Here is a 5,429-nt window from a genome sequence, read left to right as displayed (position 1 = left end):
TATTTTTTAAAGCATAAATTATTAACTTTTTATTTTAAACCATTTTAGAGCTATCCTGTAGATATAGTCTCTGACTAAAAATTATTATAGAGTTTCAAAAAAATCTGGTATCACTTTCATCAATTGGAAAATGCTCAGAAAAATAGCATTAATGTACTGCCTTCTTAGTCACATTTAAAAAATGTGTAGATAAACTTATACCACAGAAAACTCATGTTTATTTTTTAGGAGAAAAAGTGATTGTAAACAAACAAACAAACAAACATTTCCTGACTTTTATGTTTCCAATAGTTCATGCTGTAGTGTTGAGTTTGATTCTCGTTCCTGGAATCTCCAGACGTCACGACTGGTTTCCATTATATCCAAACTCTAACCTTCACAGGTTCTGAAACAATCTGACCCTAGGGTAGGAGAAATAAAAAGACCAGTGATTCCTAGATCATCCGCTTACTTACCACCAAGCCAACTTCCTGCTTGTCCAATTTTGAACTGATGCTCTGTTCCCCAAATTTGGCTCTTGTATTCTTTCTTGTGATCAAACAACCACCTTCTTCTTTAGTTCCCTTAATTGTACATCTGTTTTGTTCCTCATGCCTGAATTCTAGCCTTGATATCCATGTTCTCCAGCAACTTGGGTTCTATCTTGCTTCTTGGTCCTTCCAATTTTCTGCAAATTTTTACTCTGTACCGTGGTCTTAATATTTGTGGAGCCACTACCTATTGTCAGAGTTCTAGGACAAGAACCTACATACCTGAAAAATGTTTAACATTTAACTCCTTGGAAAAATGCCCTAATTTGTTGTGTTTGTTTCTAGACTCCCTTGGACCTTTCAGATATAAATTTCCTATGTTCCTATTTGTCTAGACTTCCTTAATCTGTTGTTCCACATTACCTTCTAATTTCCTAGTCTCTAATTCTCAGTCATTCCCTTTCTGGGTCATCACTCCATAAATATGGATTCGCATCTCCATTGAATCTAGTAATAGCTGATAACTGGTACATTTAACATGATCTAATAGCTCATAATTATAAAATATTGCCAATTAAAATGCTCTTTAAACAAATAGTTTGTGCTGATCTTTTTAACCCATTAGTTAAAGAATATTTAAGCATAATCTATTAGCAATCTATTACTATAATGAAGGCTTTATAATTTTGTCCCACCAAAGAAAAATGCCTCTTTTAAAATAAGTTTAGTTACTACTTCAACTGTATGCTTTTTCATAATTTCTTTGTATATCAACTGGAATGCTGCAATGTCAGACAATCTCCTGATCTGTAAAATGGTATTATTATGATTTTAACATGAGATTGCACATGCAATGTGCATGGAACCTGGCACCTAGTAAACACGCAAAATGTTAGCTATTAGAAATAGAAATACATTAATGATGAATAGTGATTACTATTTTCTTTTGTTATGTTTATATTTTATTGAATTATTAATCACAATATTAGATACACATTTTGACTTGGACTTAATGCTTTGAATTTAACCACTCCAACTGCTTCTTAATAGCTAACTTATTGAGGCACAGTCAGTGATAATTGGTAAGTGAACTTCCAGAAGTCAATCTAGAACAAACTGGGATTTGTAAAAATAACTGTCCTCTTGGAAAAAACAGAGTTTGAGTAGAAGATCTGACACGGTTTTTTTTTTAGCAATAATAGAAGAATTATCATCTCTTGGAGAGTTGTCACTTATCTCATGCTTCTTAACGTGATAACAAATATTTCAAGATGCATCTTAGGCTGAGCTAAGTGTTACATTTTTTACAATCCCCTTCAAGTTGGCAGCTTTGTTATTCATATCCACCTTGGCTTATAAATGCAAACTTCAAATATTTTAAAATGTTATGTGGTTACCGAAATTAAGTGCCAGGTGTACATGTCAGTCAGTCTTGTGAGATTAATGAAATGTACTTTAGTTGTAATAGTGGAAGAATAAGTGGGACTATTAGTCGTGACATTTTGGTATTGATATATACACACAGTCTTTCATGAAAAAGATCAAAAACAAGAAAAACAATAATAACAATATAAATTTTGAAGTTTATTAGTCACAAAAATCAAACAAGTTACACATGGAAAATGTTTTTATATTCCTGAACCTTAAAATCTTGCCTTGTCCTGTTAAGAAAAATTAAATGTTATTACCTGAATATGCCAGTAACTATGTCTTTTTTATTTAGTTAAATTCAAAGAAATAGTCTAACCATAAAGGGTGTTTATAATGCACGTTTCCAAATAGAGGTAATAAAATACGCAAATTTCCTACAATGTAACATTAAGTATGTGTGAACGTCTGTATGTGTAAAATTAAATACAAGTTACTTGTATCACTATTACAAATGGAACAAGTTTTTCTCGCAATTAATATTTCTTAAGTTATCCTACTATGGTTCACAGAGAAGTTTCAAGTTTGAAAACTAGCATGAGGGACTTCCCTGGTGGTCCAGTGGCTAAGACTCTGTGCTCCCAATGCAGGGGGCCCGGGTTCGATCCCTGATCAGGGAACTAGATCCTACATGCCACAACTAAGAGTTCACATGCCGCAACTAAATGAATAAATAAATATTAAAAAAAAGAAAATTAACATGACTTTTTACATTTTAAAGAAGCTGTTTTTTTAATTGAGGTAACATTGGTTTATAAGTTTATGTACGTTTCACGTGTGCAGCATTACAATTTGAATTCTGTATACACTACACCACCAAAAGTATACTTTCCATCCACCACCCTTAAATTGACCCATTTTACCTATTTTACACTCCCCTACACCCTGCCCTTCTGGTACCACAAATCTGTTCTCTGTATCTATGTGTTGTTGTTTTATTTCTTTGATTGTTTTGGGTTTTTAAAAAATATTCCGCATGAATGAAATCATACAGTATTTGTTTTTCCCTGACTTATTTCACTTAGCATAATATCCTCAAGTTCCGTCAATGTTCTTGCAAGTGGCGAGATTTCATCTTTTTTGTGGCTGAGTAGTAGTCCATTGTGTACGTGTATGTGTGTGTATATATATACATACATATGTATATATACACACACGTGTGTGTGTGTATATATATATATATATATTTATACACACACCACATTTTATTTATCCATTCATCTATCAACAGGCACTTAAGTTGTTTCCATATCTTGGGTATTGTAAATAATGCTGTGAAGAGCATAGGGGTACATATATCTTTTTGAAATTAGCATTTTCATATTCTTTGGATAATTACCCGGAAGTTATATAACTGGATAATATGGTAGTTCTATTCTGAATTTTTTGAGGAATCTCCATACTGTTTTCCATAGTGACTGCACCAATTTACATTCCCATCAACAGTGTATAAGGGTTCATTTTTCTCCACATTCTCACCACCACTTGTTATTTCTTGTCTTTTTGACAATAGCCATTTTTAAGGGGGTTGGTGATATCTCATTGTGGTTTTAATTTACATTTCCCTAATAATTAGTGATATTGAGAATTTTTCATGTGCCTACTGGCCATCTGTCTGTCTTCTTTGCAAAAATGCCTGTTTGGGTCCTCTGCCCTTTTTATAATCTGATTGAGTTTTTGTTGTTGTTGACTTGCATGAGTTCTTTATACATTTTGTATATTAACCCCTTATTGAATATATGATTTGCAAATATGTTTTCCCACTCACTACATTGTCTTTAGTTTTTCTTTTTCTTTTTAGTGAAACAAGTAAAATGTTTATTAGGAGGAAAAATGGTGCGTGCGAATAGACCCGCACAGGCGGGCTCAGAGAAAGAGTCTCGCCCTCATGCTAGTTTGAATCACTTATATGGGGCATTTCTTCCAAGTTTCCTCTGGCCACTCATATTGCTGTGTCTGGCTCTGAGTCCATATTTGGTTTACCTCAGGGTCCTCCTGTGTGTGTGCACGTCTCTTAGCCAAGATAGATTCTATCAAAGAGGCCTATGGGTAGGTTGACATCACCTACTGTGGGGTGACGCCCCTTCCCTTTTGAGCTCCAAGGAGTCTTTCTGCACATATGTACTTGGAAAGGTCTCCTTGACCTTGAGAATAAGGCATATGTGGTCTCTTTATCTTTTATCTGGGCAGGGCTCAGCTTCTCCTCCCTCCAGCTATTGTCTTCATCTTGGAGTATCTGTCCAGAGGGGACAAGCTCCAGCTGCTCAGTTTCAGGTCCATCTATCTCCTGCCTCAGGATCACAGAGTGAATGAGAGAGTGAACAAGATTTACACCCAGGCAAGTCTGATTCCTGGGCCCTCACACCCACAGGAATTTCACTTCCTGTTCTACTCAGAACTCAGTGATTGTACTGGTGTTTCTTTTTTAATATATTTTAATTTTATATATATATATTTTTAACATCTTTATTGGAATATAATTGCTTTACAATGTTGTGTTAGTTTCTGCTGTATAACAAAGTGAACCAGCTATATGTATACATATAGCCCCATATGCCCTCTCTCTTGCATCTCCCACCCACCCTCCCTATCCCATACCTCTAGGTGGTCACAAACCACCGAGCTGATCTCCCTGTGCTATGCAGCTGCTTCCCACTAGCTATCTATTTTACATTTAGTAGTGTATATATGTCCATGCCACTCTCTCACTTCGTCCCAGCTTACCCTTCCCCCTCCCCGTGTCCTCAAGTCCATTATCTAGTAGGTCTGTGTCTTTTTCCTTGTCCTGCCCCTAGGTTCCTCAGAACCTTTTTTTTTTTTTTAGATTCTATATATGTGTGTTAGCATACGGTATTTGTTTTTCTCTTCCTGACTTAGCCTCACTCCATATGACAGACTCTAGGTCCACCCACCTCACCACAAATAACCCAATTTTGTTTCTTTTTATGGCTGAGTAGCATTCCACATCTTCTTTATCCATTCATCTGTCGATGGACACTTAGGTTGCTTCCATATCCTGGCTATTGTAAATAGAGCTGCAATGAACATTTTGGTACATGACTCTTTTTGAATTATGGTTTTCTCAGGGTATAGGCCCAGTAGTGGGATTTCTGGGCGTATGTTAGTTCTAGTTTTCATTTTTTAAGGAACCTCCATACCGTTCTCCATAGTGGCTGTATCAATTTACATTCCCACCAACAGTGCAAGAGGGTTCCCTTTTCTCCACACCCTCTCCAGCATTTATTGTTTGTAGATTTTTTGATGATGGCCATTCTGACTGGTGTGACGTGATACCTCACTGAAGGTTTGATTTGCATTTCTCTAATGATTAGTGATGTTGAGCAGCTTTTCATGTGCCTCTTGGCCATCTGTGTATCTTCTTTGGAGAAATGTCTGTTTAGGTCTTCTGCCCATTTTTGGATTAGGTTGTTTGTTTTTTTGATATTGAGCTGCATGAGCTGCTTCTGTATTTTGGAGATTGATCCTTTGTCCGTTGACTCGTTTGCAAATATTTTCTCCCATTCTGAGGGT

The sequence above is a fragment of the Grampus griseus genome (assembly GCF_964374135.1).
Source record: "Grampus griseus genome assembly, chromosome: X".
Taxonomy (NCBI): Eukaryota; Metazoa; Chordata; class Mammalia; order Artiodactyla; family Delphinidae; genus Grampus; species Grampus griseus.
Note: the sequence above shows the minus strand (reverse complement) of the source record.